The sequence below is a fragment of the Capsicum annuum genome, chromosome 9, assembly GCF_002878395.1.
Source record: "Capsicum annuum cultivar UCD-10X-F1 chromosome 9, UCD10Xv1.1, whole genome shotgun sequence".
Taxonomy (NCBI): Eukaryota; Viridiplantae; Streptophyta; class Magnoliopsida; order Solanales; family Solanaceae; genus Capsicum; species Capsicum annuum.
Window position 1 is genome coordinate 82,406,746 of NC_061119.1, and position 18,350 is coordinate 82,425,095.

Below are 18,350 nucleotides of genomic sequence, written 5' to 3' on the forward strand. Positions count from 1 at the left end.
AGCAACGTGCTCTCAATACTAGTATCATAAATATAATCAAAACAAGACTAGAAACCCCTCAAAATAAGTCTGCTAGCATGGATAGAAGAAATAATACCCATCAGCTTATGAATAATAGCTCCATGCTTCACAACTAGGCGTATATCAAGCATGTAAGCTAATGTTCTTTACAAATCTAAGTCTGTATGATAGTGGGATAACCAATCCATGCCTAGAATTATATTAAAATTCACTCTAACAAAATAAAATCATGCTGAGTATCAAACTCTGAAATAGTCATAACATATAATCTATAAACCTAATCCACTAGTAATGAATTTAAATACCCTTGGTTTTGACCCTTAGAAAATTTCTTGGTTTTTTGCTTCTAGACATCATACGACTTGGGCTTCTCATATGGTTTGGTATGATTTGGTCGTTCTTCGTCATATGGTGACCAGTATGGGTTGGAAGGTTTTTTTCAAAGGTACGGTTGGAATATACAAGTCATATATTAGGGTACTAATGGTAAGGTGTCAATCATATGTTTCCCTAAGTTTAGTCTAGATGATTCTACTCTGACTAGGGTATAATTTGAAGGAACTAATTATGTGGTTGGGTATGGTTTGGCTTGGGTGGTCTTATGTTAGAAAGTATTGTGGTCCAAGTGGAGACCTAGGATATAAGCTAAGGGTACCACTCATACCTAGGGTGTGATTGGGGTGGGGTAGTTATACTATTTTGTGGAAATTTTAAGTAGTTTAAGTTGGGTGTAATCTAGACATTTCCCCCTTAACCTATTATGACCTCATGGCATAATGCACCTTTTTGGGGTTTCATTAGCCTAGTTACAATTTATCAAATTCTCTTAAACACTCAAATTCTCTCAAGGCTCTTGGGTTAAGAAAGGCTAGGATTTCCTTCAACATGGTCAATTTAGGACTTACAATGGTGATTTCTCTCTGTCATCTTCTTAATATAAAGCATGTTACTCCTCCCTCATTGTTAGTTCCAACTACATGTATGTTTTAGGAATTATTTTTATAGTATAAATATGGTATGGTTTTGGATTTTCAAATACATGTTGGTGGTTTTGATTACAATGGTTGGTTCTAGTTTTCCCATGTCTTTTACTCTTGGTTTCATATTATTAAGGTGGTTTGAAAATTTGGTTGCATGAGAATGGTTAATTGGTATATGGTTTTGTCTTTGGAAATACGATTCCCCTAACTTGATTGATAAAGTGTCTATGAGAATGTTTTTCATTAAATTGTTGGACTTTCATTGAACTATGCATAGTTTAACTTGGTAATGGAACCTGAAATGGTATAAATTGTGTAAAGAGTTTTGGATGGTTAAATTATAAGGTCTTGGTAGTTAAGGTAGGTATAGTTTGAAGCATTGTGGGGTACAAAGTACTCGCCCAAGCAAAATTAATAACAAATATCTTGTGGGATATATGGTATTCCCTAAGTCAACTTAATAATGTAATCTATGGGTACATGGGAATCCCTTCTTCTTAAAATAATTACTAAGGACGTTGGTTGCAACCTATATTTGGTATGATGATACCATTACTTATATCCTTTGTTAATAATAAAAAGAATTAGTGGCTTAGTTGTGTGCTAATGGTGTTAATTGGGAAATAATAGAGGGGTGTGATAGCTAACCATAAAGGTTTGAGTTCAATGGATGAGCTTTGGAAACTCATAATTTCGAACATGATGATTGTTCATGGCAGCCATACATGATACTTACAAGGTACACGAGAATCTTCAAAGTACACTAGTACATATGTATCATGGAGAGCGATATGTACTTGGGAATCCCCTGCTCCTATGGTATGTTTGGCTTATGCAGCTACATGCATCAGGGCCTGTTAAGGGGGTTACACTGGTCCCATATTGCCCATGGGTGGTTCTAGGATGGTTAAGCTACATATGCACATGTTAATAGTTTTAAAGGCATGCTAAACTCGATTCTCTTTCCCAGCATAGTTATATATATGTATGTATGGTTCTAAATGTATATGGTTGGTTTTCTTGGTTTTAAAGGTTGGAATTATTTTATCTTTATCCTAAGTGCATGCTAGCATTTACTGCTAACCCATCTTTGGGTGTTGTATTCCCAAGCAATGTAGGAACTGACAGTTCTACTCCTCCATCTTAATAATTAGATTTGGGATCAGCTATTGGATTGAAGTCATGATCTTCCATATTTTGGAAGGATCTATTTCTTATCATGGTTTTCTTTATATATTCTTGTTATTTCATCGATATTGGTTTTGGCTATGGTTGGGGGGCATGTCCCTACCAGATATTTTTTACTTTTTGTTAGGGCTTTGTGGGACTACTATGGGTTAGTATGGGCGGTGATGATAGTGGTGTTAGCCTTGGCATTGGTATTGGTATTATGGCTAATACTATTTGACTGTATTTATGGTTATTCCATCCTATTATGTTATGGACTCGTACTTGGTTATTTTTTTGTTTTCGTATAGTTATTGGTTGTGTATTGGATGGTTGAACTTTCTTAGGTTGGTCACAATTTTTGGACCTATCTCAGAGTCTAGAAATATACAAAATTCCATCTTATTATAAGTTCGGAATTCGTTAACTTAGGGTACGTGTTTGGAGGTTAGGTTGGGTAATGGTGGTGGTGTCCGATCCTTGTTGGACTTGAGACTCCTATTGTTGAAAGGCCTCAATTTTGGTCATGTCAAATTGGTATCAAATAATTAGGTTCATGGTCATTGGGTTTCCACAAAGCTGTGTCAAGTAGTGTCTCTTTTAAGGGTGTCTAGCATGCCACACTCATAAGAAAGAGGCTACAAGGTATTTAAGAATGTTTCTCTTTCTTAGTTTTCTATTTTAAAGCTTAGAGTCTAAGTCTTTGAATCTTTTCTAATTCCTATTTGTTTGCCTTTCATATTATCCCTCGATGATCTGATACCCAAGGAAACTCCTCTGTCCCAGCGGGGGATAATGTTGATGCGACACTCTACTCATGGGATTCATACTTAATTTGGGGGTCCTATCCATGATTGTTCTGGAGTTTCACCGGTTCTGTCTAGTCCTTCTTAGGCAGACATGATGAATGTAGAGTTTTGTTGGTCAATCCATGTAAATGCTAAGTTGGTAGGTTCTAAAGATAAGCGTGGTACATCTGGTATTGCATTTTCAAAGGCCACAAGGGTTGGCCAATTTATGAGATTATGTCCTTCAACTTTTACTAGTGCTATGGTGGAAAAGAATTCTTAGGAGTTTTTGGATGATATAAAAAAGATCTATAGGGTCATGTAGGCCATGAATATGGGAGGGGTAAAGTTTCCTATCTATCGGTTAAGGGATGTGGTGTACTAATGGTATGAGAAATAGGATCAGGCAAGGGGTGAGGTCGATGAGTCATCCCTGTGGGATACTTTCTATAATTCTTTTCTAGATTTCTTCTTTCCTTAAGAGTTGAAAGAAGCAAATGCAAAGAAATTGTTAATTTTAAATAGGGAAAGATGTCGGTCAAAGAGTATGCCTTGAAATTTCACCAGCCATCTAGGTTTGCTCTAAAAATGGTGTCAGATATGAGGGAAAAGATGAGAAAGTTAACTTTAGGACTATTTTATGAGTTGATCCTTTAAAGCAAGAATCGTTGCTGATTAAAGACATAGATATCTCTAGGTTGGTTGTTAATATGCAATAAGTGGATAAGGAAAAGGGAAAGTAGGGTAAGGTAGGTGAATAACAGGGTAAGAAGTTTAGATTCTTTGAGCAAGGTGGTGGTCAACAACAAAGTGGTCAGTATAGTGGTAAGCGATCAAAGAAAAAGTAGGGGATTTTTGGTTTACTCTACAACTAGTGCTCCCTACACGAAGTAGTTGGGAGATAGGCATTAGCATAGTGGTGATAACTTTAGGGCATAGGGTACGTAATCTTAAGCTAGTGGGGCTCAGTTGGCTTCATTGTATCCTTCTTGTAGGTTCTATGGCTGGTTGCATTAGGGTTTTTGTGATGGAGAGGACATGTGTTCCAAATATGGTAAGCCAAGCTATATGCTTAGAAACTATTAGAGTTGTAAGGTTGCTTCAGGAGAGAATAGGGTTCCCATTGCCTCTTCATCTACTCCTGTAATAAAAGGTATTACTTCTGCATCTATTTCTTCTTCTAATACTGACACGGGATAGAACCACTTATATGTACTCACTACCCGATAGGAGTCTGAGGTATCACCTGATGTCGTCACTATTATATTGAAACTCTTTTCCCATGATGTGTATTTTTTACTTGATCCAAGGTCTTGTCACTCTTATGTTCCCTTATTTATGGTTGTGTATTTTGTTTTTGATACCGAGGTTATTTAAGATCTTTTTTAATTTCAACTCTAATAGCTGATTATGTGGTTTCTAAAAGAGTCTACAGGGAGTGTGTGGTATCTATTGATAATAAGAAGACTTTAGTGGATTTGTTCAAATTAGATATGGTAGATTTTGATGTCATTATTAGGATGGATTGGTTATGCTCGTGCTACTCATCCTAGACCCATGACTCCAATCGACTTTCAAAGTTTCTTGGGTTTGGTCACGTACTATAGGAGGTTTGTGAAGAGTTTTTTTAATGATAGCTTTACCGTTGACTTAGAAAAGGGTAAAGTTATCTTGGTCAGATGCTTGTGAGGGTGGTTTCTAGAAGCTGAAGAATAAGCTAACTTTGGCTAGTATTTTGACCCTACTTGAAGGAATGAGGGGTTTGTAAATTACTGTGATACGTCCTGGGTGGGACTTGACTATCTTTTGATGTAACATGGTAAGGTGATTGCCTATCCTTCTAGGTTGTTAAGGGTGCATGAGAGGAATTATCAAAAAAATGACTTAGAATCATTAGTTGTGGTGTTTGCATTGAAATTTGGCATCACTAATTGAATAGAGTGCATGTGGATATCTTTCTGGACCATATAAGTCTTTAATATATGTTCACTCTGAAAGAGCTTAATCTTAAGTAGAGGATATGGTAAAAGCTTATCAAGAACTATGACATGAGTCTTCACTAATATCCAGGTAAGGCTAAAGTTGTTGGTGATTCTCTTAATAGGTTGTGCATGGGGAATTTAGCTTATGTTGATAAGGAGAGGCAGTTGTTGGTGAAGGATATTTATCACCTAGCTAATCTTGGATTTTTTCTTTTCGACGCTGAGAACGGTAGTGTGTTGGTATAAGAAGTGGTTTGATTGTCTCTTAGTGTAAAGATCAAGGAGAAGAAGCTTTTAGATCCTATCTAAATAAAAATCAAGGGTGATGTAGGTAGGAAAAAGGTTATGGTATTTGAGATCACTTGTGATGGTACCTTATAGTACCAAGGGAGGTTATGTATTTCGAACATCGATAGTTTACGAGTAAAGGTAATGGTCGAGGTACATGTATCGCGCTACATTGTCCATATCAGTTTGACAAAAATATATCTTAATATTAAGGTGATGTATAGTGGAATGGTATGAAGAAGGATGTGGCTGATATTATGGCAAAATGTTTGGTGTGTCAACAAGTGAAAGTTGAGCATATGAGGCCTAGGGGTTTCTATCAAGAAATTAAATTGCCTGAATAGAAATGGGAAGTGATAAATATAGATTTCATTAGTGGTATTCCTTGGTCTCAAAAATAATTTGATTTGGTTTGGGTCATCATGGATAAGATGACAAAGTCGGGTCACTACTTGCCAATGAGGACTAACTTTTTAGCTAAGGATTATGCGAGTTTGTATCTTTATAAGATTGTGAAGATGCATGGGTTGCCTATTTTGTTTATCTCTTGTTGCGGTACATACTTTTTATCTCAATTTTGGTGGTCATTTCAGAAGGGGTTAGGTACTAAAGTTAGTCTGAGTACTACTTGTCACCCACAGATAGATGGTCAAGCAGAAAATACTATTCACGCATTTGAAGATATGCTTCGTGTATGAGTGATTGACTATGGTGGTAATTCGGTTAAACATCATCCTTTTGTAGAGTTTTCTTACAGTAATAACTATCATTATAGCATTGGGATAACTCATTTTAAGGCATTGTATGGAAGAAGGTGTAGATCTCTCACTGGATGGTTTGAGTTTGGTGAGGCGAATATGTTTGGCTTGGATTTGGTTTTTTAGGCTATAGAGATGGTAAAGGTGATTAGGTATTATCTTAAGGCTGGTCAAAGTCGCCAAAAGTCCTATGTGAATGTAAGGTGTAGGGACTTAGAGTTTGAGGTTGGGGATAGGGTGTTCCTAAAGGTGCCTCCCATAAAGGAGTAATGCATTTTTGGAAAAGGAGGAATCTCAGTCCTTGGTATATTGGTCCTTTTGTGGTTTTGAGGAGGGGTGGTGATGTTGCATATGAATTGGAGTTTCCTTGTAGTTTAAGATCTATTCATTCAGTATTCCAAGTCTCTATGTTGAAAAAGTGTATAGGTGATCCTTTATTGGTTGTTCCCTTGTAAGGATCGGGCATCTCAACTTTTTCTTTCTTATAAAAAGATCCCGGTTGAGATCTTTGATTGGCAAGTTCATCGGTTATTGACAAAGGATGTAGCATTGATTAAGGTTCTATAGTGAAACCACAAGGTGGAAGAAGCTACTTAGTAAGCGGAAGAGGACATGAAGTCCAAATATCTGCATTTGTTTTCTGCTTCGAATATTCATGCGGAAGGTATTTGTTCTTAATCAAATCTTTGTTTCCTAACTTGGTTAAACGAAAGTTAATTTCCTTGCATTTTGGTTTTCTTACTTAGTTAAAGGTTGGAATTGCTATGTTGGGGTTTAAGTCTTGCTTATACTACCTTTTCCATTATTCAGGGACGATTGATCCTAGTGGGGGATACTGAAACACCCTGGGATTTAACCCATAGAAAACTTCTCGGTTTTTTGCTTTTGGACATAATACGACTTGGGGTATTTCTCGTATGATATGGTACAGTTTGGTAAGTCTTGGTCGTATGGTGATCAGTGTGGGTTGGATGGTTTCTGTCCAAGGTACAGTTGTGAATACATATGGTTGGTTTACTTGGTTTTAAAAGTTGACATTATTTTATCCTTTTCCTGAGTGCATGTTAACATTCACCCACCAACCCATCTTCGGGCGTTGTATTCCCATGTGGTGTAGGAACCAGCCTTCTACTCCTCCTGTTTAGTAATCGTATCCAAGATCAACTTTTTGATTAAAGTTGTGATCTTCCATATTCCGAAAGGCTCCATTTCATATCATGGTTGTCTTTATATACTTTTTTTATTTCATAGATAATGGTTTTGTCTATGGTTAGGGGTATGTCCCAACTGGATATTGTTTTACTTTCAGTTAGAGGTTTTATGGGACTACTATGGGTTGTTATGGGTGATGTCATTAGTGGTATCAGCCTTGGCATTAGTATTGATATTATGACTGATATTGTTTGAATGTATTTATGAATATTCCATCCTATTATGTTATTGACTCATACTTGGTTATTGTTTTGAATTTGGTATGGTGACTGGTTGGGTATTAGATGGTTGTACTTGCTTGGGTTGGTCACGGTTATGGACCTATCCTAGAGTTTGGAATTTTAAAAAATGTTATCTTATTATATGTTCAAAATTCATCTGACTCCGGCTACGTGTTTGTAGGTTAGATTGGGTTACGGGGGTGGTCCCCTATCCTATTTACACTTGGGATGCCCATTAAGACAAGTCCTTGGGTCGGGTCATGTCACAAATCACCCATAATAGTAGATAACTGACGGTACAAATAATGAATCCCATGATAACTCTAACAACAAGGCATTATAATAAAGACACATTATAGTATGTGGATCTCAGATTAAATAAAGAAAAAGATTGTTGATGGCAGACCAAAATCATACCTATAATAACAGTATCCAAAGGCTTTGCCTTTAGCCTGGAAAGTTTGGCATACAACTCACCACACCCGCCACCTGGCTTGGATCCTGATCGATATCCCATCCTACCTTTCTTAGTATCTCTATGAGCGCCCTAGGGACCACCCTAATGTCTATGCATACTACCTCTAGTTGGGGGACGAACTGCCCTAATTGGCAAAACACTCTAAGCAAAAAGAACTATTACCCCGTGATTGGGGCAGTCTCTCGAGAAATAGCCAAAGGTCGTACAACCATATCATTCCCAGGCGCTGCATTAAAACTATAAGATCCAACTAACCCGGTATAACCACCACAACTATAATGACTATAAGATAAAGCCCTCGAAGGATAATCGCTTCCCTATCCAGAATAATTACTTTAACTAAACTGGTCTCCATTGATAATCCAAAGTACATCATGAATGGGTCTACTCGACAAACCCTACTTCTAATATGGGGTGCGAAGGTACTTACCCTAAGATCCACTGCCTGTAAATCATAAGCCACTATGCCTCCTACTAAAACTACCCTAATATTGTAACATTTTGTCCCTTCCTCCTTGGGCCTTATGATGCATATACTCCATAAATTGAGCATGATTAGAAAACTCAACAAAATATCTACCCACAACAACCAAACTTTGTGTAGACATGTGGAGAGGGAGTCTTAATCCCCAAGAAAAGTATCGAACCGTCTCATACTCAATAGTTAGAATAAATGCAGCATGTCTAGAAAACTCATGAAATCGAGCCTCATACTCCACAACATCCATTGATGCTTACTCTAATCTGGAAAACTATTCTCTAAGATGATCCCTGAGAATATGAGGCATATACTTCTCCAAAACAACCTCAGAGAACAAAGTCCTTGTTCATGGGGGAGATCCAGGTGGCCTAGAATTAAGATGGCCTCTCTGCTAATGTAGATCCACCAAATCCAACTAAAATGTAGTTTAATCCACACCATGAGTCTTAAATAGGACTAAATTGTGGATCCTATGCTTAGAAGCAATCAAGAACTCATAAGCATCCTTGATTAGTGCACCAAAAAACCTAGGGGAGCCAATATAAAAAATCTACCCAGTATTTTCTACTCCTCAACAGACATAGCAATCTGGAAAACCACCAACTGAGAAACTTCTAGTTGAGTAACCACTGATACAGGAGGGATCTCAACTCTAGAAGTTGCAGCTATAGGCTATGATCCTGGCTTAATACAACTCTTATTCGTAGACAATGCATTATTAGATAGCGTACCACCAACTAATCCCAAGAAATGAACCAATGCATCCTAAGCAATAAAGAAAAATTAAACACCATTGGATCCTTGGCTGGTCCCTGGCCCACCATTGGGTGGAGCAAAAGAATACCAGCTCAAGTGTAGGAATAGGGTCTAGTGAAGGCCTCTTATTTTTGTCCCTAGTCAGGATTGCATATTTCTGTTGTCCTCGACCTCTAGGTCATCCATGAATTTTGACAGTACTCCTAGTCACAACCTTGAGGTCCTCATCTCTTATAGTGGTAGCACGTGTCTTAGCCATCTATTATAAGAGCAAAACCAATGGAACCTTTACAAACTAACAAGAATCTTAGCACAAAATGGGTGAAAGAAGTGAAAAAATCCTAAAACTATCATATATCATTCCAAAGATAAGAAATGGATATCATTATTTTGATCTATGGAATAGACTGCTCTTGTATCATAAGCCAAAAAAGGAATAATAGATGAAAATTTGCAAGTAAAGACGTACAAACATAATGCAAGTACTAATATTTGTCTAACAAATAGATAAGGTAGAGTAACAATGCACGACCAAGCAGTCTCGGTACAAGAGATAGTAACAAAAGAAACATAAGTATTGTAATAGTCAATATACATCAGTCTTGAATAATGAAAGACTAAGCAAAGATAAAATATTGAGAAAAGGGCAAATCTGACTTCAAGAGCTTACCATACCTCCAAAATATAAACAACAAGATCTTATCATCAATGGTAGCCACTAGTACTTAGATCTATACCAAAAAGAAGAAAAAGTTAAGTATGAGTACCAAAGCCACGGTACTCAGTAGGCATCATCGACCGACTGAACTAAATTATAATGCAAGTCAGTAAAGATGCAAGATTAAAATACTTTGTCAAGATAAAAGAAACAAACCTACAATAATGCTCTAATACTATAAATAAATAACTGAAATATATCAAATATGAAATAAAGCATAATTAATAATGTAAGACTAGCCCCCATAATCTAGTAAGTACAAAAAAGTAAATAACCCAACATGGGCCCCTATAAGCCTAGAGGGTATAATTAAATAAAATGAATAACCAGACTTTCTTTAGTTAACCATATCTCAAGCCATAACCGTGAATGTATCCATACTATAACATACCATAAATGAACTCTAAAGGCCAGACTCAAACCAAAACTCAATATCATTATTATTTGCCATACTTAAACCTGAACTTATATAACTAATTATCAGACTTAAACCAAAACTCATATCACAAATTGCCAGACATTAACCAAATATTAATATAAATAAATTATCATCCAAGAACAAACATAGCATAAGTATCAACAATCTAGTTTCTTTAATTCTAATAATATACAATTTTAAGGTAAATATCACACAATAAGTTTTGAAGGAGTTTACAAGAGTCTTCGTCTAAGGTGGGTCACCCACAAAATCTATTCTAAGGCAAATTTTTTTTTCCAACTAGGCTAAGGTATATAAATTTACTTCTAGATGTTAAATAATCCATAATTAACCCTAAGATAACAATTTTAACTAAATCATGAGTAACTATACTAAGTATGTATAATTTATGGTCCCAAAATAGTCTAAACAATCTCAATAATACTAATTATACAAGTTATACCTCCATGACCAAATTCCCATCTAATATCTAGGATAATATTATTAATATACTATGAATAAGCACAATATACGAGGAAAGTAAACCTAGACTACTTGGACGCCAAAGAAAAGCCTGAAGAAATTTATTAGGTTATTGATTTCCCATTTTGATAAGATTTCATAAGATGTCACACTATAAAAACCATAATCTACTCATCAATATGAGAATAATGATACCTATATTTAACTTTTATTTTTCAGATCCAAAATTATGTAAAAAATCTCGTGTGGGGGTCGCTTGCAAAATTGTACTTTTGAAACTGACAACACGCTCCTCTACTCTCAAAGAATATTTTTCCTTGAGAATGGAGGAATTTTGAGCTCAAAGTGTGCTATAATCAATCCACCAATATTCTAAGGATTTAGGGGAAATTGTGAGAAATTAACCATGGAATTAATGAAAATGTACCAAGAATTTAGAGAAGAACTGAGTAATCCAAGCTTTTGAAGACCCCAAAATATCCTATCAATGTTTCTCCTATGTTCCTACACATTATAGGGTTTTTCACTCTTGAATTTGTGTAAAAAATAAGAGATATTGAAGCTAAGGGGTATTTAAGGCTATTCAGTTATTGCTTAAGTGGACATTAGGATGCTTAAGAAGTCACCATTTTTGTAGCCAAGTGTCGCTTTAGCTATACTTGTTTCCTACACGCCTATCTCTTAAGAGGTCTTTTTTTGCTTCAGTGGCCTTCTCTTAAGCAGTGATATATTGATTTAGCAGCCCTTAGTTGGGAAAGCCTTTCAACTTAACTGATTAGCTGGAAGCTTTAGTGGCCCTTCACTAAAGCGACCCAATGGATGCTTGAGTAGGTGTACTAGTTGAGTTCCCCAACTGGATACGTGGAACTTTTTAAGTCTCCACTAACTCGAGGTGTTCTTTCAACATCCAGTATACACAAATGAATTATGCTACTCTACAAAATTCAATTGTTTGAACTCAATGGCAGGATCAAAATTTCCATCTGAGGTCATGTTGAGGAAAAGTGGATCCCATACCTAAGTGCCAATTTTTAAAGTTCCGTCCAATAGCCAAGAATGAGTTTGAAAGCCTTGGGCCCTAAACCTTAGGTCCACCTAGCCTAATATAATAACTCTCCAGGTCATTTTTTATATTTATACTTATTTTTACCATTTAGAGCATTCCTACACCTGCCATAAGTCATTTATTACTTACTAGAATGGACAGTTCAATTATTAGGCATTTTATTTTATTTTTAGAGATAATTTCTTATTTTGTAGCTATTGTTGGTTCAAATAGGCTACCAAGAAATAACTTTAGTTAAATAGTTTTGTATGCTAAATTTGACTTTTCTAATAGCTCTAGAATGTTGAGTTTAGGCTAGGAGGAACCTCATTTTGGGTCATGAGGCACCCGAGCTCATTTTGAGCTATAGATTAAAAGTATAAAGAAATAGTAAATAGGCATGGGACCAATTTTTATCAAAATGACCTCAGACAACAATTTTGTCTGTGAGATTGATTTTGGAATGTCAAAACTCATTGGGTAGCATAGTTCATTTGCATGTACAAGATTTTGGATAAATCTCGAGGGGTTGGCGGAGACTTGGAATTTCTCTAAGTTTCAGCTGGTCCTTTATATCTTTTGCGACTGCTAAAGCAACCCATATGATTTTTTAAGGAGGAAACTTTAGCAGCTCTTGGGGACCTGTCTAGCTAGAAAATACTGCTAGCGGTACCTGGGTACTTGGGTACTTCAGCGACTAGTGCTAAAATGGCCTATAGTCCACTTTCGTGTCCTAGCTTGAGGGGCGGGTACCACTTTAGTGGTACCAAGTGCTTTAGCGACACCCGCGTGACTGGAAAGCGTATAAATAACCACTTAGCTAATTTTTTCACCACTTTCATCCATTCTCTAGAATCTAATACCTTAAAAAGTAAGAGTTCTTAGGAGAATAAATTATGGGTGATTGTGGAGCTTTAGCATTATCAATTTATTTGATTTTCCATCGAAATAGAGGTAAGATTTCATTAGTTTTATAGTTGATTTCTCTATATTTTGTAAGAATCCCCAAAATCTTGGAGACTCAATCTTAGCACCGATATAGCTCAAAATATGTCCATTTTTTACGATAAAGGTTACTTAAGCATGAAGGGACACTGTCTTGGGATCAACTATGCAATTTCCCTAAATAGGCCCTGTGTGTGATTTTTATATTATCTTTGAACCAAAGCACAATAGTGCAATATGGGTATATTGTTCTTATTTTGATAAGTAGATTTTGATTTTGATAGTGTGGCACCTTGGAAAGGCCTTTTGAAAGGGAAAATCAATGATTTAGCTGATTCTTTTGGCTTTTCTTCAGTGTCCAACTAGGTTATGTTTACCTTTTTCATAGATTGAGTTATGTCGTAGTATAATTATGATATTATGCAAGATATGGGGTGAGATTTAGGTGTTGGAAGTATGAATAAGGATACTTGATTTAATTTAAATCTTACACTTGGAGTAGTTAGCATGGTTATTCATGGCTTAGGTGAATTAAGCTTCTTGGTGTATATTTAAGATGCAAATGCCTTAAGTTAGTTGAAATTGCCGTATTCATTCATGTTAGGGTAGAATTTTCATTAGTCACCTAAGTTAAGGGAATTACCTTAGTTGTTATTTTTTCTGGTAGGATTGTCTTAATTGTTCTTGTTTGGGAAGGATAACAATATTAGGGCTAATTAGGGCCTAATTAACATCTAGAAGTGAACCTAGATAACGTATCTTAGTCTATGTTAGAAGTTGCTTAAATGGACTTTTGGGGTTTAAAAATGGGCCCCTTCGGTGCAGCTTAGGCTAAGCCTTGTGATAGCCTTGAAGAGTATTTACGTATGTTATATTCTCATAAATGGTAGGTTTTAAACTTGAGTGTTGAATATATTTATCGAGTATGTTAGTTTGATATTGAAGTATTGACAATAATTTTTAGTATCACTAATGATATTGCTTATATGCATAATTAAGGATATAAATTATAAGTATGATTATTGGTGTGGCGTCCGATGATGACAAATTACAGTCTATTCATATGCTTATTGCTTTAGACATTGACATAATTAATGGTAAATGATTTATGAACATAATATGGCTTATATGAATGATATGGCTTATTTGCATAATATAACTTATAGATATGACTAATGTCTTATGGTTAGGATATGGCTCATAGATATGATGTGGCTTATAGATACGATTACCGACCTATAGATATGACGGGTGGACTATAGATATGATTATTGATACAAATTCTGGATATGCATAAAGATATTGCTTATGAATATTATTATTCATATGGATTATAGATATAATTAATAATATGGGATATAGACATGATAATAGAAGAGACTTGTGGTTAAAATTCTTAGTCTGATGTGTAGATATGAGTAAAGGGGTGGTTTATAGTTTTTATTATTTGTATAATCTATTGAGTTTAGCTTATCAAAATGGTTCACTGATATGGTTCATTTATACAACTCATAAATAAGAGTTTTTGTTCAAGTTCGGCTATTGGTAATGGTATAGATGATATGAATTCCTATTCAAGTCCGGTAAAATTGATGGTAATAATGATTATTCTATTGAGTTTTGGTTTGAGTCTGATATTAAGGCTTATTCAGGATGGGATATGGGATGGATGGATTCTTGGTTATGGTATGATAGTTTGTAAATTTTGAATATTTGATTATTTACTTTCCTTAATAGTACCCTCCAGGCTTATAGGGGCTTGTGTTGGGTTATTTACTTAATTTATCTTGTCTTTTATCATATGTATCATAATTTAGCTCAATCGGTCGATGGTACCAACTGAGTATTTATAGTTTTTGCACTCATACTACACTTTTCTACCTTTTTGGTACAGATCCTAGCACTAGTTGTCGCCGCTGATTCAATTTTCATGCAGAGTTATTGTTGGAGGTTGGATGAGCTCTTGTAGTTGGAGTTCCCCTTTTTCCTTCTATTTATGTAGTGACCCTTTAGTTCATTTTCCCCTTTTCCACTTATTTTTTCTATTAAACTTTTCTATAGCTTCCCCAAGTCATTTATGACTTTTTTCAATTAATAGTACGATTATTAGGCAGTTCGTTTAATTTTTATAGAAATTTTCCTATTTTGAAGTCTTTGCTGGTTCCAAATTGCCACCGGGAAAAAATTCCAATTAAACAACCTCGAATGAAATTCTAATTGTCCCAACAACTCCATAATATCAATTTTAGGGTAGGAGGACTCATGGTTTGGGTCCCAAAGCACCCTAACTCATTTTAACCAATTGGTAGAAAAGTTAATAAATTGGAAATTGGATGTGTGTAACGCCCCAGAAAATGGGTCCCGGAGCGTCACACGGTGCTTGAGGCTACGAGTAGCCCCAAGCTAACCCTTTGAGCCATTTTCATTCAGTTCAACACAAATCAACAGGGTTTCCATAAATAACCCTCAAATATCAACAGAGTAATCATTATCCAAGAATAAAAGAATTTCATAAAGATAACAAAATACGACTTATTAGTCAACTCCCAACATCTATACTAGTAAGACAAGCCTCTAAGAAAATCAATAAAACTAGCGAGCCATTGAGACATGCCCCAACTGACTCATATTCAGTTATCCAATGTAAACAATTCCGTTAAACCAACATCAGACATCACGTCCTCGAAACATGTGGACTCACCACAACAGAGGATGTAGAACAGCGTGCCTAAAGAATCACTGTTGAACCTAGAACTGAGCACCTGAACCTACATTCTGAGAAAATGCTGCCCACATCCAAAGATGTGGGTCAGTACCATGGAAAGGAACCGAGTATGTGGGGGTGTATGCAGTTGTATAAATATCATCATAAATATTTATAAGAAATATGCAGGATGTATGAAAGACACACTTAGCCCGAAAAAAATCATCATAATCATGAGAGGATGAAATAAGTACAATAACACATGTGAGTCATCATATAATGTATCAATCACTTTTAGTTCATCAAGAATATCAATTCTCATAATGTAAATATCATTTAAATCTTTCGAAAGAAAAACTTTCATAATTCCACTTTCAAATCACTTCACCATTCACCATAGACACAAGGAAACACACACATGCTGGGAGATCCTATAATCGACATAAACCATGTGAGCTACATAGATTCTAACGTACAACCCACGTTGGGGAGAGCCGTCCTATCCTTGCTCACTCAAATTAGTGATCACTATATATATCAGCCTCATGCTCACTCCTACGGGGGCATGTAGTTCTAGGGAAGTAAGGTCGCTTTATACCTCGCACTCGGTGCTAAGGATTTCTCCCAAACTTAGCTCAGACCATTTCAAAGACAATCCACAACAAAACAATTTCAGTAATATATAAATATACATCGGGAGCCATCATGCTTCTCATCTATCAAAATCAACGACGTCGTCGATTTCTTTCACACTCGAGTTCAAAACAACTCCATTAATACCAAAAGGTCAAATCAATCAAAATATCTCAAATATTCAACATCAACGTGCTTATAATACACACTTTCTAAAAAAAACATAATTTCCAACGGGGATTCACGACCCAAATATCAAAATCATGATAAATATCGTTCAAGATTCATGCTTTATATCTCCACACATGTAAATTCATCTTTTAAAATCATAAACATTAAGATTTCATAATAATCATCATAAGATATGGGTTCATGCTTAAAATTCGTAAAAATTAAATAAAAATCATGCCTTTGTAAAGAAAATTACTTTTGGGCACAGGAACGAAAGAGAGTTCTTGTTGAAAAACCCCGCATACCTCTAATGATGAACTTTAGATCGATACTCATTTTTGAGATGTTAATCGTGCCTTTGAATGATGATTCTTGGAGTTCTTGAACTAGGAACTTAGAATCTTGAATAAATTTGCACAATTAATTGTGAACTTTGGAGGTTCTTGAAGTTGGATGTACGAGCTTAGGATTTTATTTTTGAGGGAATTTGATGAAATATAACATATAATGCTTCTAATAGGTTTTAATATAGGGTTTTGATGGATTTTGGGTGAGGGGGAACGACCAAAACGAGTACTAGTGGCCATCGTTGATCGATGTTTATGTTGTGTTGATATCCAAAGATAGGGTGAGCTCTTGGAGTCAGAGTCACCTATTTCATTCTATATTTCATGTTTAATCTTTAGTTTCAAGACAGGATTATATTGATTATTTGAAGACTTTGGTTGTATTATTATTAGATACTCTTGTACTAGCTCTACTAGGTCATGGGATGGATATTTGTACTATTGGTTAACCCTTATCTATCTATGTTGTGTTGTTAAATGCAAGATATGTTGTTGATTTTCACCTTGTTGGGAATTTCCACAAGTTTAGCCCATTGTGTTTAGCTTTGGGTTACGGTCCAGCTTACCTACTAGTGGGATTTAGTAGGTGCCATCATATCCTGTAAATCAGGTCATAAAAAATTGGTAACAGATCCATGTTTCACCAGTATTGTTGGTACAAGAGCAAGTTCCTAGTAGAGTCATGGGAATCAAAATTATGACATATATTTCTTATCTTCAGGAGGCTATGGGAGATTCTTAGGAGTTCTTTACTTATTTCTCTCATATCATGCTAAGTATTTGAGTTGGATTATAGAACATTCCTTTGACTTCACTTTTTCGCATATGGATTGAACACTTGCTACCACTACACGCGATGAGGGTTCTGGGTCCAAGCCTAGGGATCCTACTGCTATTCGTAGATGACCCAGTAGTTATGGACAACATAGAGATGTGTCCGCAGCTATGGTCCATGATATGGGGCTGTCGTAAGACTCTATTCCCACTCTCGAGCTTGAGATTCTTCCTTCCCGGCAAGTGGTGGGCCAGGGATCAGCCTAGGCTCCACCAAGGTTTATTTCTTACTTAGTGCTTAGAGATGCTTTGGTTCAACTTATAGTCTGTGCACCTTTTGATGATTCACAGACTATAGATTAGAGTGGTACTGAGGCAGGGGCATAGACTGTAGTTGAGGCTCCCATAGTTGAGGTCCCTTATGCACCGGCGATTTCTCAGTTAGTAGTTTCTCAATCAGTAGTTCCTCAGTTGGCTATGACTATTGAGAAGAAGAAGATGTTGGGTAGACACTTGAGATTTTAGGTTTCTTAGTGCTTCGGGCGAGGACGCATATGAATTTCTTATTTCTTGTGAGGATAGTAACACGTCCCGAACCAGGGCCTTGTCATAAAGGGGCATCCCAAGTCCAACCAAGACCGAGGACTACCTCTGTTACCCAACCCAACCCCTAAATATGCATACCTTGAGTTAGATGAATTCCAAATGTATAAAAAGATAATGTTTATTACAATTCCGAACTCTAGTATAGGTCTATAACCATGAACAAACCAAGAAAGTACAACCATCCAATACCAACCAACAACCATAACCAAACTGATATAATAACCAAGTTCCTGTCCATAACATAACATAACAAAAGGGATGGAACAATCATAAATTCAATCAACCGATATCATCCCCAATACCAATGCCAATACTAAGACTGACACAAATACCTACACTGACCATTCCAACCTATCGTAGTTCCACAAAGCCTC